This window comes from Lasioglossum baleicum, chromosome 13 (assembly GCF_051020765.1).
Source record: "Lasioglossum baleicum chromosome 13, iyLasBale1, whole genome shotgun sequence".
Taxonomy (NCBI): domain Eukaryota; kingdom Metazoa; phylum Arthropoda; class Insecta; order Hymenoptera; family Halictidae; genus Lasioglossum; species Lasioglossum baleicum.
In genome coordinates, this window is record NC_134941.1 from 9,826,855 (window position 1) to 9,841,977 (window position 15,123).

The 15,123-nt window shown below is 42.2% G+C and overlaps 2 protein-coding genes across 5 annotated transcripts in view; both read right to left on the reverse strand.

The window, feature by feature from the left end:
- Positions 1 to 15,123, reverse strand: part of LOC143215347 (thyrotroph embryonic factor) — a 104,879-nt gene that overhangs the window by 74,418 nt on the left and 15,338 nt on the right. The window lies entirely within an intron of this gene.
- LOC143215346 (uncharacterized) overlaps positions 1 to 15,123 on the reverse strand; it is a 106,708-nt gene that overhangs the window by 36,007 nt on the left and 55,578 nt on the right. The window lies entirely within an intron of this gene.

The following is a 15,123-nucleotide window of genomic DNA, read 5'->3' on the forward strand; positions in this document are numbered from 1 at the left end:
GCACCTTGATGTAATCATGTACGTTCTTATTCAGTTACGTCCATTCGAAACGGAAAGTTGCCAGCCCGAGTCGATCAAAGACGTCGATGTCGCGCGGATTATTAAAACATATACAGCTGCCAGGTGTACGTCGAACTTGTCCGGTTTCGACGTTCTCCGGACGCTCTTGTTGGTCTTCGAGGAGAGAAACACAGCTCGGCCATTCTCAATTTGTCGTTGATTTCTTGCACCGGGAAGTGTGCTGAGGGGGGAAGAGTAGCTTAATCACACCGCAAGACGAACGAAGAACAATCACGTTCCGCGTTTAATTGGTATCGCACCGCGAAACCGCGCCGTGCGCCGGCATTCCGCGAAAAAAGAAACGGCCATATATTTTTCAAGAAATAATTGGGCTAAGGCCGCGGAGAGAGAGAAGCTGGTTCTCGTTTTTTCGTAACTCGTTTCAAATCGGGCATGCGAAAATAAAAAGTGAAAGCAGTCGCCGGTTTCTGGTTGTCCACGCTCGTTCGAGATTACTTTCTTTAATGGATCCACCGACGAACCACATCGCAGACGCCGATCAATCTTTTTGTCGATCCGAGAGAAACGCTTTAACCCTGCACAACAATCTCTGCACTTTCTTACGACGGTCTTGTACATTTTTGGAAAATTGCCGAACCGGTTAGTCGGTCCAACGTTAATCAGTTTGGATTTTGTTTGTTAGCAGCATTTTTGTTACACATTATAAAATAATTGTTGGAGACTCACAAAGATCTAGGCCTCTAGTTATGTGCGAGGATGTAGGCACACGCTCGGTAAATCGTTCCGCTCGGCACACGATCTTTAATTGTCAGGTGTCGGTAAGGCACACAGGGCGTTTTGCGATCCGTAACGTAAATGTTTCGCCGCGTTGACAACATCTGCTCGTCAGCTGTGAAATTAGCGGGCTGGAGTCGTTGTGAAGGCAAGTTGCGCTCTTCGTCGACGATGGGACAATTTATACCAGTTGATCATTTATGCATTCGCGCCTGTGCGTTGTAGTTTCAGCCGTTGCCAACTCTGTTGGGCTCTTCAGGTGAACATTCTCCAATTTTCTTCTGCCACTTCAATATTTGTGATTTTAGATGACTTCGAAGCATCACAGAGTTCGGAACATGAAAAGCTTAATTCGTTAAATTCATTTCTATCGAAAAGGATATTTCCATTATTAGTTATTATTAGACAGCGGATTTTATGTATTTATGACAAAAATGAGTAGGTGTAATTTAAAGCAGCAAAAATATTATAAAAGTTTAAACGTACTGTTATATTATTTTCAACCGTTTGTTGCAATTCAGGTAAGACATTTTTATTTTGCATAAAGTCTACTTATTATTGATAAAAATTTTCTACTTAAATTCCAACAAACTGGAGTGAAATTGAAATGTATTTTCTTTCTTAACCCCTTGCCCTACGATTTATTTTACAGTTTCAGTGATCAGAACTTTCTTTGTAGTTCGTAATTTCCTAAACAAGGAGAAAATTTATATCTCTTGTATGCCTACATGTTCTCCGATAACTATACACTAACGAAACCAAAATAGAACTTCATCTCGGTTAAAAGAAAATTAATAAATTAAGTATCATATATATTTATTAAACTCTGTTCAGAATCTTCATCACGAGTCTGACGCGATATTGTAAGACAAGACGAAAATAATAACATCAGTCACTAACGACTAAAAATCCACTGTTTAAAAATCGTTGGAGGACCTTACGAGAAATGGTGAAGTTTGTTTCTCTATCGGAATTGAAGTATAAGAATTTATGATTTCGGCGTCAGGTTCGATCAATTATAAAAATACAGCAAATGTGCAATTATTTAAACATGTATCTTGACGTTTCGATGCCTATGTGGATCATTTTCACAAAGAACATTTATTGCGTCTGAAATGATACATGTTCAAATAATTGCACATTTGCTGTATTTTTATAATTGATCGAACCTGGCGCCGAAATCATAAATTCTTATCTTACGAGAAATGTCTAGAACAGCCTACATCACTTTAATAAAATTATAATCTAAGCCCCAGTCACCTGAAGCTCAGCATAGTTGAAAATACCGCGCGAAGTCACGCGAGGAATTCGTTATTTGCCTGCTCCTGGCATCGCCGCTGTTATCAGCGTGATCTTCTGGCACTCGGCTCGATCTCGATAAATCGGGGAACAATCTGGGGGAAAAGAATCCGCTTCTATTCGATCGTTAATTGGCCGCGATACCGTGGAAATGATCGGGCGGCCGTAAAACGGCGCCGATTTCCCTCGATCGTCGGAAAGCATCTCGTTAGCGGATCGGTGTCAAAGACATAGGGACGATCGACGAATCGATCTTTTTGTCAACGATCGTAATGAGAGCCCGGTAATCGTCAGCCTCGTTACACACGCTCGAGGTGAAGCTCTCGTCGGCCGCGGGTTCGAGAGAGGCTTGTAATTATAATCAATCATGCCGAGCTGATTGAGACGAGACCCGTTCACGGCTCTCTGTCGCGGGTAAGGACGCCGAGGATGAATATAAATTCCTTATATAATCGTTCCGGCTTATCGCGAGCAAGACCCCCGTAGTCCGTACGATCGAAACCGATTTTTCGTTCCCGATTGTGCAATCGGGCCGGTCGATACCGAGACGCATAATTGCAAGATGCGACGAGCCGATCCTGGTTGAAAGGGAACACTGATTGTGAAGCGACGCGCGTTTTTCTAACCGTGCGATTGTAATTATTGGCATGGATTGCACGGATCGATCGTCCGAAGGCGGGAACAAGCGTTATGTAAACTGTAATTGGCTGCAGTCTTCGGAACGGGGGTGGAAACCTTTCGGGAACTGCGAGTGACGTTTTTAGAATCTGCAGGAGGAAGCTGGGGTTTACAGAATTTTTAGAGGGCGTGGAAATTCTTTGCGAGCAGTTTTTACCATCTTTAGAATTAGGAAACTCTGAAGAAGCTAATGGTTTGTCAATATTCACATAAATTAAATGGAAATTATTTCATGCTTTTTAGTGCATTTTTTCGATGTCGGTTTAATTTTATTTTATTCCTGCATGCAGACACTCTCCGAGGGCCACATTTTATTGCGGGTACTATTTATTAACACTAAAACTATCGAGCACTGAAAGCGATTAAAGTGTTTTAGCTGATAAAAATGGCAAGGCTCTATTTATAATAGATTTCGTGCAATTTTTATTGCAATATGCGCTTGGATAAAGAAATTTATCGAGTCATTTTCCATGTAAGCAACGTCATAATTTCAATAATTATAAAATTAATAATGTAAGACCGGTCATTTGGCCGGCAATGGTAGGTTTAGTGTTAATCGTACAATCGCAGCTGTTGAACAACACGTGCCGAACAGGAATAAAATCGTCTTATTTAATTACAATGTGTGAGCACGGGCGTTTAACGAGCAATTCAATAAACCGGCGTGTAGATTGATTCCTCGAGGGGGTTGAAGACGTCAGAAGCGTTCGAGTGAACGTGATCCTGGTGAGATCCTGCCGATATAATGCATTATAGGAATATAACGACCGGTTTTCACTGGAAACGCGTCTTCTCGGACTGACAGCTGTGCGGACGCAGCTTCATTACTCCCCACCCCCATCCCCGGCGTCCTGTTATTTAAACGGTTTTCCGTCATTACGACTGCGGCGGCTCGTCAACGTCGACGTATAATTACGCGGGATGATAATAATAATAATAATAATAATGACAGTGTACCGATAGCCGAGTGTATTCCCGTTTCGCATTGCACTCGATCGTTTCATCAGTTCGGTTCATCGTCGCCGCGGTGAAGAAACGCGTCGGATCTGCCTCCGACGATTTTCCAATCATCGGTTTAACAATTCTGTTGCTTAAATGGAAAACAGAGAAATCTTCGAAACTATTCAACACTATTATTATCATTTTCTTTGACGCAAATGCTCCGTTTACTAGTTGGAAATTATCAGATGATTGCATAAGTTCGTGCCCGAGTTGAAAATAAAATTCGATAGATGAATTTTAGAGATTGGTTAAAGATTTGGTTAAATTAAAATTAAAAAATGGTAACTGTACGTATAATTGATTAATAAAGTTGTATTCTTTAAAATTGAACCATTGAATTTTATTTTCAAATCGGGCACGAACTTATCATCTAATATTCATCAATCAACAAATGCAGTTGTTATCAGCGTATGATACTAGAACTACCAAGCATCGAAAGATAATATTCAATAATTCTTGATCTTGCATAAAAATCCCCAGTCCTATTATTATCCCGGATTTTGATAAAAATTTATAGAAAAATGTGGAGAGGCATTCTGATTGGCAGCGAGCAGGGCCCACATGTCCCCCACCACCGGTGGTCCTAATCCCGGTGTCTTGTTAATTTCTTAAGTATCCCGCAATTTTTCTAGAATCGGCCGAGTTTACACGGGATAGCAGTCATCCGGCCCGGCTATCCTCTCGTTTCCCCTCAACGAGATTATGGTCGCAGCGCGGAAATCTGAGACCAAGCGTCGACCGCATGGGATTATCCTTCCATAACGTCAGCCGAGAGCTAGGCCATAACACTGCATTGCCACATCTTTGCCAGATAAAATGTAGGAGCAGCGATGTTGTCGGTGAAACGAGAATATCTGGCCGTACCTTCGAGATACGTGCTCCACAGGCCAAGAAACATGCGATTGTCGATGCACTTTCCTCCTGGTATCATGCACTTGACGCACAAATTGCCCTACAACTGACAATTCATTTCCTTTCCACGAATTACTGCGTTCCATATCACGGAAATCGCGTAGAGCTAGATCGAGGAGCGTCTTAATAATATCATGGTTTGTTTAAGCAAAAATTTTAATTAAAAGATTGAAACCTAATTCGTTCGAGTGTAATCGAGTAAATCGTTCGTACGATTGTATAAAAATGGTTGTTTGTGACGCTCTGACTTATAGAATTTATTTTAAAGTCGCGGTTTCGAACTGAATCATCTTTTAATAGAAGAAAACATCCTTGAAATATTTTTTTACGCCACTTCTTCGTTTAGGAAATCATTTCTGAAAATGCAGGCAGGTTGGGGGAATAATCTCCGAGAATATTTTTGTTTTTTGTTTGGACTGGTGCGTCCGAGATCGAGTTCGAATCCCGCGATCATGCTTGCCGAGAGACTCGTGCGCGCAGCCTCCTCGCGGTTTCGCGTTTCAGCGAGAGCAAAGTTTCCGCGGAATGGAACGGGATTGGCCGGTGGTCGACGAACAAAAGGCTGCGTTTAATATGTGCATTAATACGCCATGTTGCATCGTCGATAATTCATAAGTCGAGGCGTTATTAATTACGCTCCTGCGCGTCGGGAGACTGTGACGATCGCGCCGCTGCGATGGCGGAGTATTCTTCCTCGCGGCTTCGTTCCTTCAAACTTGAAAAATTTTATAACGGATTTTTCATGCGGTTACAAAAAACGTTCAGATGCGATTAGTAGCATTTGTCTTCGTTATTTAATGTAAAACGATACCGGTTCACGCGATGAGTAAATATCGCGTTTCTAATCCAATCTGTAAAAATGAAGATTTGCATAAACATCCACCTGGCATTGTTGAAGAGATACTGTACGACAGGTGATTTTTAACCATGAATCATCGCGATTCTCTGAACGTGTGAAAATGAAAAGTTACCTGGTTAACAGGTTAATTAATCTTTATTTCCTTGGAGATTTACCTATCGCTTATTATTCCCTCAGTGATGATTTTTAGATTTTTAACTTACGTTGCCGTGCATTAATATTTATTAGGTCTATTACCGTTCCTGCGATCACTGTCATTTAAACATAACGTTCGCAAAATTACGTTTCGCATGAAGAAATCCTACCTGTTCAGGTTTTAACAAAGTCTCAGATAAATCACATTATACCTGTAAAAATTCGAAAAAACATCAAATTTGTCCCTCGATCATCTGAATCCACATGCAAAACTCCATTTTCAGCCACCCAAGTATAGTATTCATCGCCGAGTACTATTGTCAGCGTGCAATTCCTCCAAATTTCCATTTCAGCATTTTGCAATAAATGTTATGGCAGCTCAAGAACATTTTCTTTCATGACTCCTTTGGAAGATGCTCGAGAAATTCCCACGAATTTCCCCAATTTTTCTCTCGATGAAAAACCACTCAAACTGTCCACACGCAAATTCGATCAATCAGCGATTCCCATCAATGACGGAATCATTTTTAGTCACTCATCAAAAATAATCAATCAATCTGTGAGTCGGTTACAGGGGAAGCAAGGTATCTCGATCACGAAAACGTTTCGTTTTATTGAAAGATTTTCGAGGATTGATCAGCTTGCTTATTTCGATGGGCAAAATGTAGAGCTTATGAACTATCGCAATGTATGTGACATAGTCTATGCTCGCTATCATACTGGTCGCTACTGGGTAAGTCGTGCTCTGATAAACCGTGTGTGATCTGTGATTCGCTACTTGCACTACAATCGAATATTCGATCCACTATTGTTCTCTAAATGGGAGCTCAAGCTTCTACCTACGACTGCCTACTATGTTTTCCAGCGGGAAATTCAATTTCCATTTCGAAAATCCTACATTTTGAAAAATGCAAATTATTTATTGTGAAATGCAAAGAAAGGCTCTCTCGTCATTTCCAAGTAATTTTCTGAACGATTAGAACACTAGAATGTGTGAATAAAAATAAAGTAGTCGATGCTCGAGCAATCGCTGCCATCTTGGAATATACGATCAAGGTTAAAGAGACAAAAAATAAAAAAAGAGCTCGTGATTTTTATACATTTTTATACCGTTCAATCCGAGTCTTCAAAGAAGAGACAAACGGCGAAAGAGCTTTTCTTCGGGTTAGGAAATCCATGTTTTCGAATTAAATTTCCCTGGCCTCCATTTTCCTCTAATTCCTACTACAGTGTCCACAGTGTGTGTGTGTATGCGTGTATACGAAAGAATGTAAAGCGTGAACAGTGGAAAACCGAGGTGGAGAGGGAGGAAAAAAACACATGCAAATGAGAGACACGTCCCACTATTGTCCTCGTTCCAGAAGGTGCACGGGGAAAGTCCGAGGAGACGACGATCCATACGAGTGATCCATAGATCGATCGTCGGACGGGAGTGATCGAGGGGGCGGGGGTGGAAGATGCAGAACCAAAAAAAAAAGAATATGATGAAACCAAAACAAATTTGTTGTAAAAAAAAGAGGACAGAATGAGCTGTCGTTTTGTCACTTACCCTTCAGAGAGGATGTTATCATGGGGTCACCTGAAAACGACACAAGTACAATATTGCAGTCAACGTCATGTAATGAAAATGAGAGATAGAGAGACAGAGAGAGAAAATAGACAGGCGTAATAATGAGAGAGTCGCGATGAAAATTATAAACACTACGTTTAAAAGCGATGCGCGAGAGGCATCGAGCTAAAACAGATGAGAGACAGATCAAAGAAAGAGGAGACAGAGAGAGAGAGAGAGGAGGTGTGTCTTTCTTTTATTCATTCCCTTTTCTTCTCTCAGTGGACTATGGTGGTTGGCTGGGGACTAATTACATCACGTGGATTACTAGAGGTACTATGTTTAGTACGCTCGTGGTGGCACTTTTGTGAACCTGATGATCACTTTAGCGGTAGCTTCCGAGTTCGTTCCTGTGCATATAATTATACCGAATGGTTGTATTATAACTATTGTCCTGTAAAAGCTTCGGAAATATTCAGGAACAACGCCACACTTCAGTTTATTCAAATGGTTGCAGAAGGAATTTCATCGTCCTTGTGCTAAACATGATTATAATTGCTAAACTAAATATCTAAATATTCTGTAAAAATTGCACCTAGAAAATCCAATAACTCGAATACTCAAAAAGTACCATTGCTAAAATAAATATCGAATACTCGGAAAGTAACAAACGCACTACACTGTAACGAGGAGGTGAGCCGAGGAAAATTCGCAAAATCGTCGGAGGGGCCCTGGAAGAAGAGCAAAAGCAGGGCCGTATGTTACGGGGCGCGTGGGCCCAGCATCGCAAAGTAGGGAGGAGGTTCTTTGGGCCGAGATCGCAGCCCGGGGTCAGGGATCAGGCATGCGCCGCAGAAAAGAACGGGAAAACGTTCCTCTGCGAGCAGATAGGGTATCTCTTCGCATAATGCGCAAGTGGGAGGCTCGTACAGACACGCTTAGGACCGAGAGAACTGTGTCTTCGCGAAGAAGAGCCTTCTTTGTTCACCCGTGTGGCTCCTTCCTACGGGCTCTGTCTTCCTCCTACCACCTCGTTCGCGGACCTTTATTAGGCTTTGTTTCGCCAAGCCCTTACCACCGGCGATGCCGATTCGTTGCACCGAGAGCCGCGATGTTATTTTATGCGAGCCTCGCTTTCGCTATCGCCACCTTCTGCCCTGGTGCCAGGGTACCTTCGATACTTTGGAATCGAAAGTGTACTTCGATTTGCGGAGAATTAGAAACAAAGGTTTGGGATTGGCAATACCTAAATCTTCAAAGGTGGACCTAATAAAAATACTGAATTTTGAAGATGTTAAAGCTCAATCTCGAACTAATCAGTTCGAAAGCTCGTTCAAATCATTCAAGTTTCAAAGACATCAAGCTTCAAGGCAAGCCAAGCTTTAAAGCCTTCAAATTTCAAATCAATCAAGTTATAAAGCTCTCAAACTTCAAATTCATCAAGTTCTAAAGCTCCCAATCTTCAAATCACTCAAGTTCTCTAAACTTCAAGTCATTCTAGAGATGTCAAGCTTCAAGGCGATCGAGCTGTAAAGCCTTCAAATTTCAAGTCAATCAAGTTCTAAAGCTCCCAGGCTTCAAATCATTCAAGTTTCGTTGTCGACAATCTTCAAAGACTAACTTTCAAAGCGTCAAAGATCTCAAAGATTCTCGTAAATTTCCAGTAAGAAACAAGTAGTATAATGTTAGCATTAGTAGTATAATGTAAGCACCTGTTATGCTCGTTTCAACGAGCAAACGAAAATGCCAGCCAAAATTGCGGAACGAAACGAACTAAACAAAGCAAAATGGCTACACCACGACAGACCGTCGATTCGAGAAGCGAACGAATGAATAATGCGTTTAATCGGTTGATTAGAGGGAATGATATTGGCAGAAGCTGGTATCCCCAAGCAGAAGTGTAAATCCATTCACTGTCAGGATGCAATTATACCGGTGCATCGGAACTCTAACTAGCCGAGGTTTCGAGTTAATCGTGAATATGAATTATCGCGTGTTTTCCCTCTTATAACAGGGCCCCGATGTATGGCCACCGTTCCTCGTTTCAACGTTTCGAGACAGTACTATCATTTACTCGCGATTGAACACGCTGCATGTAATTGAACATTGTGCAGCCTTAAAGGTAGTCGGCACTTGCCGTCAGGTTTCAACCCTTGTGCTTCGAAAGCCCTGAGTTATCACGCTGTAATATTCTTTGGCTTTCAGATACCGAGTTCTTGGTCTCTGGAATTCCAATGCTTCCCGATCCTCGAGTTCCAAAGCTGTTATTTCGAGTGCTCTTCTCAAAATTGCTCATCAACGATCATTTTCATCGTGGACCACCAAGGCGACCAGGAAACATAATCCAACCATTTCTCTCAGGATTATCATTGAAAAGAAAGCGATTAAGCTCGGTTTTGATATAGCACGGTTATCGAGAAGCCTCTTAATAGGCTCTCGCAGTGTATGAAGTTTCAATGATCCAGGATCAAGGATCGCGGCAGCGGCGCTCGGTCCTCCGACGAGACAGTGGCCCCTGAATCTGCATCGGTGCGTGCATCTGCTTGCACATTGCACATGCAAGCCATGCCGGCGCGTGTGGGCCGAGCAGATCTTCCGGTGGATTTCGCAGGATGACTCAGCCAGCATCTTGTTCCTCGAATCGTTCGTTATCCTTCGAACTGGCCGAACGGTGTATGAAATATCGAGGATCTTCTCGGCAACGTCCGTCATTCCGATTTTCCAGAGAGAACGGCCACGGAAAAGCGTGTAGCGGGTGACCCGACATTACAACGCGAAGTTGACATAAATCCCGGTTAATGTGCATTGAGCCTCCATGACTCAGCGGTACGTGTTTATATTAAATACCCGGAGGCGGGCGAAACGGGTATAGCAAGCGTGCTGTCGGAGAAGGAATACGCCGAAGCAGCATCGTCGAGGAAGAAATCGATTATTCGTCGACCATGCGGCCGTATCCTGGGATCGTCCGCTTAGGAATCAACACTGACCACTGAGTTTAGATCCTGAAACGTTGTATTATCCTCGGCAACGAGACGGAACGTCTTCAGCGTCCTTGGAGCCGACGGTAACGACGACGCGAGCCGCAGGATCCACGATCGATTACGCTCGTACCGTCGCATTCTTCGCGTTCGTTACGTACGGGAGAATATTCTCCTCGATCGTTCCGATCAAGATTTTTCGAATCCCTTTCCGGAGGTCGGGAAAGGATCACTATGCTCCAGAGACCAATTCTTCAAGATTAATATTGAATGGGATAATGAATCCTCGAGACTTTAAACGGTCCCTCCTATAATTCGCGAATTTGCAGGAGTACCAATCGCGATGGCAGCGCACTCGCGTGTCCTGCGTACTCGGCCGACTTCCGGTCTCCGGGGAATTTTCCATTTTTTTCTATCTCTATCTCCCTCGTCTTTTTTCAGTGACATAGTCAAGGCTCCGGCCAGGCTTCCGTTGAACGTCCTTCGTGTGCTCCTGGGCATTGTTTCAGCGGAACGATTCGGCCGCGATTGTTCTAACAGCGCTTTATGCTATTTAGATCGTGACATCGAGACTGGGCGCTTCCGACGGTACACCTTTCGTTCTGTTCGGTGTGGGCATAGGCCACGGTCTTGTTCCGATCGCTATATCAGTCGGGTGTGTGTGTGTGTGTGTGTGTGTGTAAGAATAATATATTCTTAAAATCGCCTGGCATTTTCACCATTTTCTAATTATCAGTAAATTGAACGATCGATTGTTTTGTGATTAATGAGATTGTGTCGTGGACAGGGTTCACTTGTTCGCTTACGTATGCGTGAAGGATATTTGTTAATCGTTGTCCATAATTGTTAGAGATAAGCCGCAAGGAGAACGGCACTTTTTATGGGCAACGTTTTTCTGAATAATGGGTACCCATTTATCCGATTAATCCATTATTATCCTTCCATTAAACACACTTTCTGCTCTGTAAATCCTTGTTGTCCTCGTAATTATTAAAATCAGTTCTGGAATTTGTTTGCTTCATGTATGAAACAATTGTTAGAGTAAAAAACTCGTTTGTCCTTGTTCTGTGATTTTTTCCAGCTCGTGTTCTACCCGTTTAGAGTTCCCTATAATTTCCATCAACGTTAATCGTTATAAGAGTCGATTCTAATATTTTATAATAATAATATTCTTCTCAACGAGCTAATACTTCAATGTATATTTTAAAAAAAAATAGATGAAATAGCACAATCTTTTTCAAACACCTCATTCTCCAAACAAACAATTTCCCGTTCAATAAACCAAAGCCTTCAGCCGATGCACTCAGAACCGGCATAAAATGCGCAATCCTCGCGATCGGTATTGCAAATCGGAACGAAGCGACGCGACGACGGTACACTATAGTAATCAAATTCGCGGACAGCAGCTCCCGGAACGGTCGCAGCGCGCGTTCCTGTAAACATTGGCGAATTATTCAGGCTGTTAAAGAGAAACGCTCGCCACGGAATTCATCGCGCGATGAAGAGGACTCTCCGCGATTTGAATAAAAGAAGAAACTATGAAACACTACGACGCCGCTCGTGGAAACGGCGAACGATTAGATACGGTTTTCATGTACCGCCACTCCGGATGATGGACGTCGCTGTTTATTCCGGCCTCGGGATTACTCGTGTGTATTTCCATGGGAGAAAAATAACGGCACGCACGGGCCCGCTCTTTGCGTATTCGTAACAATGCGAATACGACCAGCGAAGAAAGGACATGTTCCCTTGCCGACGAATTTTTGCAAGCTCCTTCGATTTTAGAGTAGACATTCTTCCGGGGGGACTCTGCTTTCAATTTTTCTGGCTTATTTGCCACGAAGGTTGCATGGATTTTTTTATTGGAACGCAGAAATGATTGAACGTGTCGCAAGCTCGTTTGATTTTAAAGCGCAGTTTTTGTGGAGTACATAAAGCAGAATTTGTATTTGTCGCAAAGATAGAAAAACAGCTTTTATCAGGAGGAAGAAATGATTGCGAGAGACTGCAAGCAAAACTTTTGTAGTAATTGCAATAAAAAGATAACTGAAGCTATTGAGGGTGTGAAGAACGCAACAAAGATGGCTCCGAGAGGAAAATAATAATTATTTATTTCCGGGAAGAATGAAGAATCCCTTATTGAATGAAAATATAAAATATGTTTTCAATTATATAAATTAATTCGGACAAGAAACAATGATTTTATAACTTCATTCGATTTTTTGGAATTCTTCCGCTACCGAAATTTTGGATCTAGATCGTCGTTTTCCGGCGGCGGGATCGCCGCGGGCAAGTTGGATCATTTCATTCTAATCGACACGGTGGCCAAGATCGCAATTTCCGTTCCCGTTCGAACTGCAGCCGAACAAAAACGGCGGATTAGAAAGCGACAGAGAGTCGGCGATCGGGGAACGGTTTTGCTACATTTTTCACCGGCACGATCCATCGCGTTCTACCCTGTCCTTGGCTTCCGGATGGCTATTATTCCGCTCGCAACCCTGGAGGATTCTACGCGAAATTACATAAGCCCGGTCGGGCCCGATCGTCACGCGACGTCAATCACCAAATGGCTCGATCCTTATGGAGGAATTAATAACGTCGAACGGTTTCAGCCGTGGGTTTTTTTTCGTGGATGTACCTTGTATATCCTGATTAAAAGTCCCGTCCCCGGGCCACGTTCCGACGGCTATACCCCTGAGGATCGCGTTCCTTCCACGTAAATCCTCGTGGTACGATACTTTTAACGCCGAAACAGCAGAGGACCGACGAATACACCGATTACCCTAATCGGTAGCCTAGACGCCGTCGAATATTAAATAATCTTTGATCTTTGATTGCACGCTTGATCCTTGATTAGGGTGGCGAAATGCTTCTGGCAACTTTGTAGCGCTGGCAACATGTTGGACAGGGTGTAATTATAGTGTGCAACCGGTTAGGGAAGAATTGGTACATTTGTTTAATTTTTGGGATTAAAAAGAACAAAAATTTAGTTCAAGATAACAAAATAAATCAAATGGTACTTCAATAAAGTAGCAATGTAACATTGCACTTCGAATTTTCTTGAAAGTCTCAAAATTTACCAAAAAATGTAATAAGAAGTTCCATTGAAAAACAGGCGAAACTGAAGGATCGGTGCAACGATAAGTAAATAAATAATCGACGTGCACGCCGGCAAATTAAAGGGCCAGTTATCGAGACGATCAGCCAGGCGCTTAACTACACCATAATCATTATGATCAGGCGCAATCGTTGCGGCAAAATGACGATCGTTCTAACGATCTGCTACCTTGTAATGGCAGCGTCGCGGCCTGCAATTTTCCTTCGCTCGGTAAACAGAGGTTCCCGGATGAAAATCAAATTTCAAGTTTCCGTAATTGACTTGTGCATGTTTTGACAAATTACTGCAATCTATGTTTTTACTGTAGTTACAGTGGCCCACAAAAGTGTTCGTATACGCCCTTTAAAACAGAATAACTTTTTTATAAGTGTACCAAACGACCTGATATTTTATAATCAATTAGAAGCAATGGTTTACGAAATGATGTGCAAAAAAAATTTTCAAAAAATTATAATTTACAAGGTTACGAGTACATGCAAAAATAAGAAAGGCATTTTTAAAACTTTTTTATTTATTTCATGAAATTTTTAAATATATATTTTGTGGATCTACATTAGTTACACACGAGCTACAAACGGTTGAAAATGGTGAAAATTTTCAGCATGTGTATAACTAAATTTTCATTATGGGCTCAAATAAAAAGGTTTTAAAAAATGCCTTTTCTACTTTTGCATGTAACCTTGTAAATTGTAATTTTTGGAAAATTTTCTTTTGCACATCATTTAGTAAGCCAATGCTTCTAATTGCTTACAAAACATCAGGTCGCGTTTGGTATAATTATAAAAAAGTTATTCTGTTTTAAAGGGCGTACGTCTCATATCGTTCTGGAGTGTACATAATTATTCAGCTTCGTTTAATTGGTAGGTAGTAGGTGCACAAATTAAGTGGTTTCTGCATAAGCTTGTTTATTCAAAAACACGCAAGTGTCTTCATTTTGAAAATGATCCCCACTATTCTTCATAAATTTATATACTTGACTAAGGAGTCCAGTAACAAATAAGTCGTTTTGTGTGACTTTTCTAGGCATTGTCGTGGCACTCGACGTGTCGATATCTCCTCCAATTACATCGGGTAATCTACAAAATTTCGAAGATCCCGGCCTAAAGCTGGAAAGCTGGTTCCTCGTGTTTGTCATACAGGGAACGCACCGTGTTCCGGCGGAATGAAGAAGACGAAGAAGAGGACGATAGACGCGCGATTCCTCTGAAAAGACGTTTGCGTAACCGTGCGCGACACAATCTACGGGACCCGCTTACGTGTATCACACAGGCAAAACAAAAATGTCGACAAGAAAAGGACGATCGACCGAGGCAAATCCACCCTGTCTGGAAGACGGTCGTCGCTCGGGGATGAAGAAGTGGGGTGCGGGGGGACTGTACGTCGACGGTGGAACCCGTCGCTGGAAAACGGACGCTGAATTATTCATGGGGGAATCTGTTGCTCTCTTATTCGACTGGTTCCGTTGCCGTTTGTACTTCGAATTTATTCGGAGAACCCGTGAAAATTGCACGCGTCCCGACACACTCGCACCTTAAATTAACGCCGGTGTCGTGCACCGGTCATTACTTTAGAAAAGACGATCAACCCTCCGCAGGATTGTACAGGAAATTTTGCTGTGGTTGCAATCCTAGTTAAAATCGTTTCGTTCGGGTCGAGCGAGGTGAGCAAGTCTCTTCAGGATCATTGTATAAAGTGAATTTATCGAATCTGACGATTCTCTTCAGCATCATTGTATAAAATTAATTAGTCGAATCTAACGATTCTCTTCAGGATCATTCAGGATAAAATTAATTTATTG